The 13,415-nt window shown below is 56.8% G+C and overlaps 1 long non-coding RNA gene across 1 annotated transcript; it reads left to right on the top strand.

Annotated features, from left to right (window-relative positions):
- Positions 1–9,840: 9,840 nt before the first annotated feature.
- LOC138850325 (uncharacterized) lies at positions 9,841–10,887 on the top strand. Its single transcript, XR_011390040.1, has 2 exons — positions 9,841–10,175; positions 10,657–10,887. It is a non-coding gene; the product is annotated as an uncharacterized lncRNA (long non-coding RNA).
- The last annotated feature ends 2,528 nt before the right edge of the window (positions 10,888–13,415 follow it).

The following is a 13,415-nucleotide window of genomic DNA, read 5'->3' on the forward strand; positions in this document are numbered from 1 at the left end:
GGGGGGCAGTGTTGTGTCTTAGAAAGTTCTGGAGCGTCACACAGGCCTCAGTGACTCTGAGCCTATTTTCTCATAAATGAAATGAAAATAAATGACTTCCTTAGAAGGTTAGGGTGACTATAAAATGAGCTAACCTGTGGCAAAGTCTTCACGTGTTGGCTGTACCACTCCAATTGAAAGTCATTCTAACGACAAAATGTTTGTCAGCCCAGAGTAAAAATCGCCCCACAAAGAGTGCCAAAAAGTCTATTGAGTTTCTGCAATATTAATGTAGAGCTGAAAGAGGGATTATCACGCAACACCCTTCTAACCATCACTTGAGTCAGGAATGGAACCCACATTGACCAAACAGCTACTAACCCTGCACGAGGGCCTCCAGATGAGGACGAAGGGGGCCCTGAAGTCAGACAAGCTCCTACCCAGACCTGCTGGGTGCCAAGTGCACCAACCTTCCCCCAGGCCCCTGCATCTGAAAGGACTTAGCTCAGCCCATCCCACTTCTCTTCTGAGGCCGGCAGGTCACTAGCTCTCCTCCCTTCCAAGAAGTGCCACTCACAGATCACCAGATGGCGCAGCTCCCCAGGGTGCAGAGAGCCAGTCTCAGCCCTGGGCCTTTCCTTTCCCTTCTCCAAGTTTGCAGCACACACGGGAATGACACAGCACAAACATCAGTGCCTTTGGTAAGAGGGAGACCTGGGCTTGAATCCTTGAACAGGTAACATCATCTCTCCAAGCTGTGCTGTCCTTATCTGGAAAGACAGGGTACAAAAACAGCACCCTGCCCATGGGGCTGTGGGTACGACTGGGGATAAAGAGCAAAGCACGGTCCAGATATCAACTGTGCTTTGACATCACAACAATTAGCTTAATCTGATTTCTCCCCAGTCCTGGCAGCCCAGGGGGGAAACACGACTCCCACTTTTCAGATGCAGAAATTGAGACTCAATGGAACGAGTTATGTGACTGGCAGCATCATGAGAAGTGGCAGTGGTCTTCTTTTCCAAGTCCCTCCCTCAGCCGTTGTACAGTGAGGGCAGTAGACCTGGGAGACTGGTGGAGAACCCCTTGGAGGCCCAGACAGGGTAAATCTCCTACCCAAGGCCACACAGTGACTTGGTGGCCAATTCAAGATGTACAGAGCCATCCCACACTGCTCTCAGTGTCCTGATCCAGGTATCCGTGAATCTCATCTCCTTAACCAGACAGGGAGCTAAGAGAGAAAATTCTCAAGGAAGACTTATTGTTATGGAACAGCATTCACGGCATGTCCCTAAAGACCGAGAAAGCAGTAGGTACAACGTGATCCCAGTACGTATTTATGTATACTGGCAGAGGACAAAAGCGTAAGGTCATGACACATCATGGTAAACATGCTTATCTCTGCGTGGTGGCACAACAGGGGACTTTTTGATTTGTCCCTTACTCTGGCGCGTGTGTGTGTCTAGATGTCTCCAGTGAGGATGTTTTACTGCTGTGGTCAGAACAGGTCTGTGAGTGTGTATTACACTATTGCAATTGTCCACTTAGAGAATGAATAGGGAGGAGCTGGTGCTGTGGCGCAGCGGGTAAAGCTGCCACCTGCAGTGTCGGCATCCCATATGGGCACTGGTTCTAGTCCCGGCTGCTCCTCTTCCGATCCAGCTCTCTGCTATGGCCTGGGAAAGCAGTAGAAGATGGCCCAAGTCCTTGGGCCCCTGCACCCACGTGGGAGACCTGGAAGAGACTCCTGGCTCCTGGCTTTGGATCAGCACAGCTCTGACCATTGTGGCCATCTGGGGAGTGAACCAGCGGATGGAAGACCTCTCTCTCCCTCTCTCTCTTTGTAACTCTGTCTTTCAAATAAATAAAATAAATTTAAAAGAGAGAGAGAGAGAGAGAGAGAGAGAGAGAGAGAATGAATAGGGAGTGGGCATACAGTGTAGCAGTTAAGATACCCATATCCCACATCAGAGTGCCTAGGTTCAACTCTCAGCTCTGACTTCGGATTCCTGCAGCTGATGGCTCAAGCAACTGGGTTCCTGACACCCACATGGGAGAACTGAGTTGAATTCCCAGCTGCTGGTTCTGACCTCAACCCAGCCCTGTTGCAGGCATTTAAGGAGTGAACAAACAGAAGTGAGCTCACTCTCTCTCTCCTTTCTCTCTCTCTCGCTCTAAAAATAATTTTTAAGAAATCAGTATATTAAGAATCAGGCAATGGGCTGTCCTCTTCCATGAATTTATTGTGACTTGAACAAGCCCCTTAGTGCGCTGAGCCTCAGTTTCTCCAGCTGAAATACGAGGAGGATGTGCCTGTGCCTCCTTCACCCACAGGTTCAGAAGCACCCCCGTCCGGCCCCTTCACCTGAGCCAAGCCTGGGCATGGCTCCTCCCACCACCCCACCAGTGCATGAATCCCTCCCCTCGGTGGGCGGGGCAGCATGGCTATTGTTCCCTCTTCTGCAAAGGAGACTCTGCAGGGGTCACCAGGGTCTCCTCATTGTCCTCTTGCCTTCGCATCTGCCCCCTGTTTTGCAGCGTGTCACTGGCCGCGTCTGCCCCCTGTTTTGCAGCGTGCCACTGGCCGTCGTTCCCTCCTTGGAACACACTCTTTCCTTGCCCTCTCAGGCTACCACAGGCCTTGGTTTCTGCAGCCCCTCCGGCCACAGCTTCCCCCAAGGCTCTGGCTGCCTCCGGAGGACTTCCTGGGCTCCAGGGCCTCTCTCCAGTCGGCTTGGATGGCCTCACCCAAACCGCCAGCTGCCAGCACCATGAGTACATAACCAGCTCACTTGTCCATGTCCACGTGCAGGCCCAGTCTGTCTCCTGAGCCCTGGTGGGGTCCACCCTACCCTCAGCGCCTCAGGAACAGAGCCCCTTCTCTCTTCAGTGCCCCTCCTCCATCCCACCAACCCTCCTTCGTTATCCACTCCAAAAACTGCCCACCTCCCAGGTGCCGGTCACCCAAGGTCAAGATGCAAGGTCACGCAGGGGCGGCATCTGCCCATCTTTCTGTGCTCCTGGAGCCTTCTGAGGCCTGCACCATTGCTTTAATTCACCCAAGGGAATCCTCCTGGACCTCCGCACCTCATGACCGCAGGATTTCTGGGGCCTCCCACCGGTCTCCCTGCCTTCACGCTCTCCCTTTGCTAGCCCGCAGCACTGGCTGCGCTGTAGGGGTCCGCTGAGCACTTCCGAGGGGCCAGGCACAGAGGGCTGCACCTCCCTTCCTCACTAATCCCTTACAGCAACCACGAGAGGGAAGCACCCCTCCGCTTCAAGACGAGGAAACTAGGATACAGAGGGTCTAAGGAGCCCCTCTGGCCAGACGAGTAGGCGGTTAGGAGCTAGGATTTGAAGATTTATTTTATTTATTTGAAAGACAGAGTTAGAGAGAGAGGTAGAGACAGAGAGAGAGGTCTTCTATCTGCTGGCCCAGTCCCCAGATGGCAGCAATGGCCAGAGCTGCGCCAATCCAAAGCCAGGAGCCAGGAGCTTCTTCCAGGTCTCCCACGCAGGCTCAGGGGCCCAAGGACTTGGGCCATCTTCTACTGCTTTCCCAGGCCACAGCAGAGAGCTGGATCGGAAGTAGAGCAGCCAGGTCTCAAACCAGTGCCCATATGGGATGCCAGCGCTTCAGGCCAGGGCTTTAACCCGCTGTGCCACAGCGCCGGCCCAGGAGCTAGGATTTGAACACAGATAGTCTGATCTGACTAGTGGCTTCTGCTCTTAACCACTCAGCCACATTGCTCTTTTGCCGGAGTCACCTTTAGGACAATGTCCACATCCTTCCCCCAGCCTCTGAAGACTCTCCTGTGCAGCTCACATACACCTGCTCAGCCCCTCACCCACTGAGCCTGCTTGGTGCCCTCTCACCTCTGCTTCCAGACTGCACTCCCCACCTGCCCACGGCCACACCTTAACCCGGGTCTTCTTGCCACCTGTGGCGAGCACGTGTCGGCTCAACCCCATCCCCGTATGTCTAACACTTCCCTCCTTGGAGTCACCTCACGCAGAGCGGGTCATGCCAAACAGCAGCCAGTAGGAAACAGGCCTGAGGCTAGGGGATGGCAGAGGCTAGGGGACGGCCCTTCTGGAGGGTCCCTGGGAAGTGGGGACCCCCTTGTGCTGTTTCCATCTGTGAGATGGCGGGGGTGGGGGGGGACTGTGTAATTTTCAGGAGCCCTGGGTGCTCTAACCTGCTGGGGCCCTGAAGTGGAGCTGAAGTCGCCCTTTTTGGAATCCCTTTTAACATTCACAGAATGAGGAGAATGTCAGTGCTGGGAAGGACTTCAGAGAAAACAGAATCCCACCCCTCAATTTCCCCCAGGGACGCAGACGCCCGGGAGGGGCAAAGGCCTGGCAATGCAGCTGCAGAGTGGTGGGAGGGAGGCAGGTCCCCAGCCCCGCAGAGACACTGGTGGGAGGGGCCTGGAAGGGCAAACGCTGCAGAGCCTGGCTCCGGGCCGGCCGGAGCGGGCTCAGCTCCGGGAGGCCCCAGTAGTTTTCCATAACCAGCAGGCCAGCCGCCCAGGACCTACGCTCCCCTCTCCCCTGCCGGCCGCATTCCTCTGCACATTCAGGCAGCAAAGGGGCACTGAGGGCCCTGTTGGGGGCAGGAGGAGAAGGGGGGACAGAGGCAGAGATCCAGACACACAAAGACTTGCAGATAAGGGGACAGGCACAAGCACACAGACCCAGGGAGATAACAGGGGTCCCGATAAGCAAAGGTGCCCAGACACACAGAGACAACAGCCCACCGGTCCAGAGATAGCACGGCCCCTTCTGAAAGGCACACTTAGAGATCACCGCAGACACTGTGCATTGCAGACCCCGTGCACAGACACACACAGGCACATTCCCCAAGTCACCATACACCCTGCACATCTGCCCCCGGTGCCCCTGCTGCCCCACTCCTGCCCCTCGGCGCCCCCACTCCCTGTCTACATCAGGGAATAGAGAAAAACTCCCGCACTGCCCGGTCCTGGGAGACAGGCTGGGAGCCAGACAAAGCCCCTCTGCAATGAGTAACGAAAGCATCACTTTTTAATCATCACTTTTAATTCCAAGGAGCTCCCAGGACAATCAGCCAGGGTGAGGCGGGATGCTGGGCATCCCACCCTTCTCCTGCCTCTGGGATTCCAGCTTTCTCCCCAGCTGCAGGGTCAGTGCAGAGACGCAGCTGGAGAAGTCATTGCCCTGGGTCGTCACCTCCTCAACCCCACCTTCACCCCACCTTTGCCCTCCACTCCACCCAACACCGCCAGCCTCACTCCCTCTCCTCACTCAGCCCCACTTCGTCCTCCAAGACCGAGACCCCTCACTAAGATGCACCACACTGCGCAAACCCTGGAGCAGGATCCTGCATCTGAATCCCTCCTAGCAGACACTCAGGGAAGAGCAGGTGGCCTGGCTAGGCGTCTGCACACCTGGGTCTCTCCATGTTTGCAGTGGGCAGTCGTTGTCTTAGGACCTTGGGGAGGTGGCTTCAACTCCGAGCCTCAGATTCCTCATCCATAAATCAGAAATGATGATGCCACCTAATTCCGACCATTGTGTATAAAGACTTTATCATAGGATCGAATTCAGAACCTGGCTTTGCCTCTCAGCCAGAACCACCGTCTTCCAGTAACTGGCCAACATGCTGCACACGGAGGGACAGAGGAGATGCAGCCGATACATGTCCTCCCGGCTGTTGAGAAAACACGGAGCTGCTCCTTCGGCCACACACACACATGAAGCCGCGAGACACGTGACGTTGTAGACAGCTAGGCAATGGGCACTGCTCAGAAAGGAAGGCCCCACAAAGGCTACCTTGGCTAAACTGGAGCAGGCCACACTACCCAGCATGCTCTAGCACTGTGGTATACAGACAAGTCAAGGGCAGGGTCCTTGGCGAGAGCAGCCATGTGCGCCCTCCAAGAGCCCGGAGAGTGACTGACACATCCGAAGGGAAAGCATCAGAAATGAGGGAAGCCAGAGAGGAGGGGCCTGGGCTCACATGAAGCACCAGTCTGCGCCCCCCACCCACAGAGGGCCATGGGTGGGCATCAACACAGGGGAGCCAACTCAGGGCATAGTCGGTGTCAAACACACAAAAGACCTCTGGACTATAAAAATATTTGTTTTGGCATAATGGGTTTAAGCCTCTGCCTGAGACACCAGCATCCTGTATGGGCACCGGTTCAAGTCCCAGCTGCTCCGCTTCCAATCCAGCTTGCCGCTGATGCACCTGGGAAAGCAGAGGAAGATGGCCCAAGTCCTCAGCCCCTGCGCCCATGTGGGAGACCTGGAAGAAGGTCCTGGCTCCTGGCTTCAGCCTGGCGCAGCCCAGCTATTGCAGACATCTGAGGAGTGAACCAGTGATGGAAGACACCCCCCCTTCTCTCTCTGTAACTCTGTCTTTCAAATAAATAAAATAAATCTTTTTAAAAATTTTTTGTGTTAATTGAGAAGTGCTGTGTCCTGGCCCCCCTAAAAAAATAAAGAAGAAAAAAATTTTTATAAAGCTGTGTCACTTAGAACAGGGGATGTGACCGCTCCAAGTCTCAGTTGCCCTGTTTGGGAACTGGTCATCCTCGCGACCCTGAGGTGTTGGGACATCAGCCCCCACCCTCACACCCCCACTCCTGCCTCATAGAGCAGGTGGCCTCCAGCCCCTGCTCCCGCCAGTGGGCCGACCTCCTCTGCGCCTACTGCCCGTTCCCAGCCTGCCGCGCCGTCAGCCGGAAGGGATTTGCCGCCCGAGAGGGATCAGCTGCGGCAGCACAGAGGCCGCCTTGTCCCAGTGGGGCCCGAGGCCACGGCGGCCGTGCGGCGCGGTCACGTTGCTCCGCGGGCGGCCGCGCTGCCAGCGCCCACTCCGCCCCCGGCTGGACCTGGGTCCGCTTCAAGGGCCGGCGCCGGATTTCCTGGCCCCGCGCCCAGCGCCCCGCGGGCTGTTTGGGGGCGCGCGGCGCGGGACTCCAGGGCCTCCGAGGGCGCAGAGTTTCCGGCACGGCCCGGCAGCCGGGTAGATGGGGACCAGCGAGCGCTCGCTGCCTGGCTGCTCCTTCACCAGCCTTCGAAACTGGACCACCCTTTCCCGCATAGGCCTCAGGCCTGGCTCCTGCCCCCTTCCCCTTCCTGGCCGTCCTGATAGAGGACCCCAGATGTCTCCAGAGGCAGCTTTGGAACTTGGGAGACCTGTGGCCGATGAACTCTGCGGAGGACAGGCGGGCGGAGGACAGGCGGGCGGTGGCCGGCTCTGGTTGTTGAGGATCAGGCTGTAGGAATGCAGTCCGGGTGCTTGGAGTCAGGGCTGGAAGCCAAGCCTGGCGTGTCTGGTTTGGGTGTTATGCGCTCTCCCTGTTGAGGGTTTGGGGTTGGGACCCCCTTGTGAGTGTTCTCAAGTGGACATAGGGATCCTCTCCGGGTGCAGGAGTGGTTGTAGGGATCTTTGCAAGGAAAGCCTATCAGAGTGTCTGGTGCGAGGGCTGGGGTCTGGTCGCTGTGCTCGGAGTGCAGGAGTGCCATCATCTGTGGGCCAAGCTGCTGGCTAAAGGACCCCGTCCAGGGTGTATGTTCTGGGGTCTGGGCCCAGTTCTTGCTCTAGTGGATACAGTGAAGATGTGAGCAGCCAGTCTAGGTTGACTTGGGACCCCTGGACCGGGATATTGCATTTGACCCCAGCCTTTCCTGTGGCCCTACTAAGCCCCTGCCCTAGCTCACCAACACTGCTCCAGGACCACGGCCACTCAGCTTGACACCCATCTTCAGAACCCAGGGACTGGGGACTGACCCTGGACTGTAGCAGGGAGTCAGCCATGACTGCACTGAGTTCCTCCTCTGGTCTCAGCGTCCTGGCCAGTAGAATGGGCGAGCTGGTTCTCTCCAGACCTCTGAACCCTCGCCTTTCCCTGCTGTACGCAGACACACACACACTTGTCATTCCAGCCTCCCCCTTCCTCCCACACGCCACTTCCTGCCAAGAAGGCCCCTGTCTCTCCTTTCCCTCCTCAGTCTCCACCAGTCCCTCAAGCCCCCCCTCTAGAAAATCCTCCTTGGCACCCCCCTCCTTCTCCATGCCCAAGGCTCTAAGCCCACTAGCAGTCCGGTCTCCTGCTTCTCCCGCAGGCTGGGTGCTCTCTGAGGTCAGGGCCGTGTCTGCTCCGGGCTCCCCATCTTGAGGCCTCATTCCAGATGAGCATGGGGTCCCATGCCTGGCTCAGGCACCATCCACACTGGCAGGTGACCCTTTAAGAAGAATCTGTTTAGTCTCTAATACCCCGGATGGCGGGGTGGGCACTAATCGGATTTGGGAGTCTGTCTCCTGCCCACACCAATCCTCCTTTCCAGGCCACTGCACCCATGTGACAGCCCGTCTGGGGCAGCAGGGAGTCTGCAGGCCCATGTGGGCCTGGGCAGGTGGTTGGGAGACTGTCTGCCCAATTCTGGCTCTCTGGGGTACTTGGGAGGCACAGACAAATCAGGAACCCCAGAGCGATCTGGAGCAGTAACCTATTTTCTGGCCCACCCTGCACAGTCAGGCACGTGAACGCACCCGCAGGCCCACACCTCACAGGGTGGGGACTGAGCCAGAGTCTAGGCTAAGCACTTTGCAAACAATGTTTCCTAGCCCGACATGCTGCCTTGTGGGAATCCTTAGCTGCACTGGGCAGAGGAGGAAACAGCTCCAGAGAGGGGAAGGGGCCCATGTGGAACCACCCAGCCGTTCAGTGTGGCATCACAATTCAGACCCATGCCCTCCGCACTGCACCACCCTGACGCTCGGTGCTCAACCTCTCATCCAGCCAGTGGCTATCAAAGCTAGAGGGGAGCTCAAGAGATCCCCCCCCCTCCCGTCCTGTCTGTTCCATTTTGCAGGAAGACAGCTGGGAAGGGATTTGTTCAAGGTTTCAACGGTTACAGAGTGGCAGACACAACACTAGACTCTACATCTTCATGGTGGCACAGAATAACAGGTATGCACATCCACACCACACTCTTTACCCACAGACTCTTACACACACAAATCCATGAGCACTCACATGTACTTGTACCCACAGTCTCTCACACTTCATACATACATGCTTTGTGGGTATCTGCACACGCACCATGGCAAACATGCACTCATCACACAATACAGGTATATGTGCTTACACAGTGCACATGCATGCATGCTTATTCACACACAGTCTTTACCCTCACGTATGTACTCGCACACATGTAACATGCACCCACTTTTCCTCACGGATGTGTGCCCTCTCTCCTAATGCCAAAGAGCTGAGTTAGCCTTGATCAGGAGCCCTGTACAGCTCAGACAGGGAGCTACACACTGAGCCTTTAAGTTAGGTGCCCTGGAGCCCACATTGTGGCGCAGCAGGTTAAGCTGCCACCTGCCACCCTGGCAAGCCATGTGACTACCATTCAAGTCCTGCCTGCTCTGCTTCTGCTCCAGCTCCTTGCTAGCACACCTGGGAAAGCAGTGGAAGATGGCCCAAGTCCTTGATCCCCTGCCACCACGTGGGAGACCCAGATGGAGTTCCTGGCTCATGGTTTCAGCCTAGCCCAGCCCTGGCCATTGAAGCCGTTTGGGAGAGTGAACCAGCAGATGGAAGATCTCTTTCTCTCACTCTTTCTGTAAGTCTGCCTTTCAAATAAATAAATCTTTAAAAAAAAAAAAAAAAAAAAAAAAAACAAAGATGGGTGCCGTGGAATCAGCATGGCATTGCGTGGGTGCCACCTGGCGCTGCCATCAGCAACCCTGGGGAGTGTGCTCTGCCAGCAGCTCCCACAAGCCCAGGCAACTCGCCCCACATCCCCTTGGCCAAGCTCAGTAGGTAGCCCCAGAAAGTGCCGAGTCATTGGCCAGGGGCGGCCGGGCCAGGACGGCAGTAGAGCTGGTCCTGGCTTGTTTGCTAATGTGTGTCCTCTGCCCGGAGCCCTGTGGGGGACTCACCTCCCTGGGCCAGACCTTGAGTCATGAGGCCTCTTCCTGTACCCAGTGGAGATGAGGATTGAAGTGCCAGGATTTAGGGGCAAAGCAACAGAGCTGCTAATGAGATTTACCAAAGTTGGTGAGCCAGCTAACTCAGGCTTCTGAATGACACCTTGAGATGGGTCCATTAAGCCAATTAGACCTTTCTCAGTGACTGGAATGCTGAACGCACATGCACGCCAAAACAGAGGTCAGTCTTCTAGCAGACGAACACCGGGTAAGGAGCAGCCCCACAGGACCAGGCGGGGGGCCACTTCACCTGCGTCATTAGCAGCGAGTGGGAGTTCACCAGGGAGCGCTCCTAGTAGAGGGAAAGGCGTTTCAGGGAACACAGAACATGGCTCTGTGGGCTGCCGGGATGGAGATGAGGCCGGTAGTCTGTCATTCAACAAATGCTTCCCGGGTACCTACTGTGTGCTAGCTTGTGACATAAAATACACAAGCCTGCCTCTCCAGGAGCTAAGGCCTCAGGGTCTCAAAATTACGGGCAAAGGGCATCAATGTGAGGCAGGTGATGTGGATGAGTGAAGAGCAAGGGTACGGGCTATAGGGAGTGATGGGTCTGTGTCTAACGGGAGTCTCTGCCCTCACTAAAATGTTTGTGTTTGAGAACACTTGTCGGGGCCGGCACTCTGGCATAGTGTCAACATCCCCTATGGGCATTGGTTCAAGTCCTGGCTGCTCCACTTCTGATCCAGCTCTCTGCTATGTCCTGGGAAAGCAGTGGAAGATGGCCCAAGTGCTTGGGCCCCTGCACCTGTGTGGGAGACCTGGAAGAAGCTCCTGGCTCCTGGCTTCGGATCAGCACAGTTCCAGCCATTGCAGTCATCTGGGGAGTGAACCAGCAGATGGAAGACCTCACTCTCTCTGCCTCTGCCTCTCTCTAACTCTGCCTTTCAAATAAAATAAATAAATCTTTTTAAAAAATAGAATATTTGTCAGTCTTGTTGAAGCTGGAGAAAGAAAGAAAAAAAAAACAATTTGGGGCTCGGTTCAGATGGGATGCAACCCCAGGTTTTGGACTCCAGAATTGTGTGGGGATCCAAGGAGCTGGGGCCTGACCCTGTAGGTCAGGGATGCATGGGAAGTTCCTACCGTGAATGACATTTGTCACAGGAGCTTCCCAGGAGGCTCAGCGACCTCACCCAAGCTCACTGGAGATGATGGGGCTGTGTGTGTGCTGCCCAAACCCAGGAAGACAAGGACAGCGTTTTGCTGTGTCCTGGCCGTGGCCACTCTGTCCTAACACAACTCTCAATCTTCTCCCCTCCACTTCTCTGACCTCCAACCCCCTCTGGCCACCTGCATGTTGGATGGAAAAGCTGACCAGATTGGACTCCACGTTTCTCACTCTAATCCGAGGCCTGCACAAAAGCACACCCTGCATCCATGCACACGGGCATGCTCCTGGGTCCAGGGAGAGAAGAGGTGCTTCCCAGGCTGCCTACAAAACCCTCCCGGGGGTGGACCCCAGGGAAGCAGCCTCCAATCTGGGAGGGTTGGGGAGGGGAGGCCACTCCAAAACCACCTTGCAATCTGCTAGGGGTCGGTCCTGGCCAAACAATGTGGAGAGGGGAAAAGTTGCTGCACTTGGATTCAGACGCTCTGGCTCGCTGGGTGACGTCGGGGAATTCCCTGCCCCTCTCTGGGTCTCAGCCTCTCCTCTGTGTTACAGGGGATTTAGACTCAGTGTCGACCTACAGGCCTGCACTGCGTTCTGTCTTGTGGAAAGTTCCCTGGGAAACCTGGGGACGATGCTGGTGTCGGGGAGGGGCTGAGATGGTTCTCCCACTGCACAGGGCAGGAGGCAGTCATGGCCAGGTACCCTGCATGGTCCATTCCCCTCCACAACACACATGCAGCCCCCAGGTGCTGGGCTGTGGGCCCTGGGAGCTGCCCCGGGCACAAACTGGCACCCATTCCCACCCCCGCCAGCTAGAGCCTCCCTCCTGGATCCTCATTAAATTATTCTGCCCCACTAGGCCTGGGCCCGGGCTGCCTTTGATGTCTGCCCATCTCGCTTCTGAAGCCAAGAGCAGGCCCCTCACGCCAGGCGAGGCTGATAGGCTCTGACAGCTTCCCTGGGGCCTCATGGAGGCAGGAACACTGAGGCCCACATTCACACCCCTAGGAGCACATGTGCAGCACAGGCCCAGCCAAAGCTTCACACACATACACACACACATACACACACACACACGTACACACGTACACACATACACACATGTGGATACACATACACACACGGTCGCCTAATCTCACAAAGACAAAGGCACATGGGCCCTACACGACGGCACAGATATGTGCACCCCACACTCGGGCACATCACACAGGGACCCTCCGCCGCACTGGCCACACGCACACCCTCTGCTCGCCTGTGGTCGTGCGTGTTCACCCAGCCGCCCCGGGCTCTGTGGCAGGGCCTCCTGTCGCCCTTTGCCTCGGCCCTCCTTAGGCATGGAGGGAGACTCTGTGCTCCTTCTGCAGTCTCACCCCTGCAAGTGCAGGGCTGAAGGCGACACCATCATGCTCTGGCGGCGCTGGCGCTGTGATGACGAGCCCAGGCAGCCTGATTCGGGTCCCGGGTAGCTCCGCCGCAAACCGTGTGCCAGTGGCGGACAAGTTGGGAAGCTCTCTGGGCCTCTGTCTCCCTTCCTGTGGAACAGGAATGGCAGCAGGGCTCTCCTGGAGCGGCTTAAGGAGAGCCCATTCTTCAGCCCTTAGCCCAGTGCCTGGCACACGATTAGCACTCCACAGGCGTCGGCTGTTGCCTCTTTCCCCTTCCCTCTCCTCCCTTGGCCTCAGCCACAGCAAAACCATTGTGCGGCCTCAGCCTGCTGAGCGGCCCTGTGCTCCCTAGCTCCTGGGCGTGAGCGGCCCTGTGCTCCCTGGCTCCTGGGCGTGAGCGGCCCTGTGCTCCCTGGCTCCTGGGCGTGAGCGGCCCTGTGCTCCCTGGCTCCTGGGCGTGAGCGGCCCTGTGCTCCCTGGCTCCTGGGCGTGAGCGGCCCTGTGCTCCCTGGCTCCTGGGCGTGAGCGGCCCTGTGCTCCCTGGCTCCTGGGCGTGATGCTCCCACTCTTGGGAGCATCTCCATCCCACTTCTTCCTCCCTCCCGGCTGTTAGCCTGGTGAGCTCCTGTTGATCTTGAAAGCCCTGTGCAGGAGGCTCTGCCCTCAGGAAGCTGCTCGGCTCCCCACCAGCAGAGCTGATGGCTGGCCCCTTGGGGTCCCAACGCCTGTCCTGTTTTGTCTCTTTACCCTGGGCTGCGAGCTCCTGGAGGACGTGGGGCCTTACAAAACGCATGCCTTGCATCCTGGATCCAGCGCTGGACATGAATGGTAATGACCATGACTGGCATGTGTGTGCTACATCGTGGTGAGGGAGAAACAAGCCCTTGTGCAATTGACCATTAACTGCTATAGAAACAACACAGCTTGAAGTACTCCTATGAGCAATAAG

Source organism: Oryctolagus cuniculus, chromosome 7 (assembly GCF_964237555.1).
Source record: "Oryctolagus cuniculus chromosome 7, mOryCun1.1, whole genome shotgun sequence".
NCBI classification, from domain to species: domain Eukaryota; kingdom Metazoa; phylum Chordata; class Mammalia; order Lagomorpha; family Leporidae; genus Oryctolagus; species Oryctolagus cuniculus.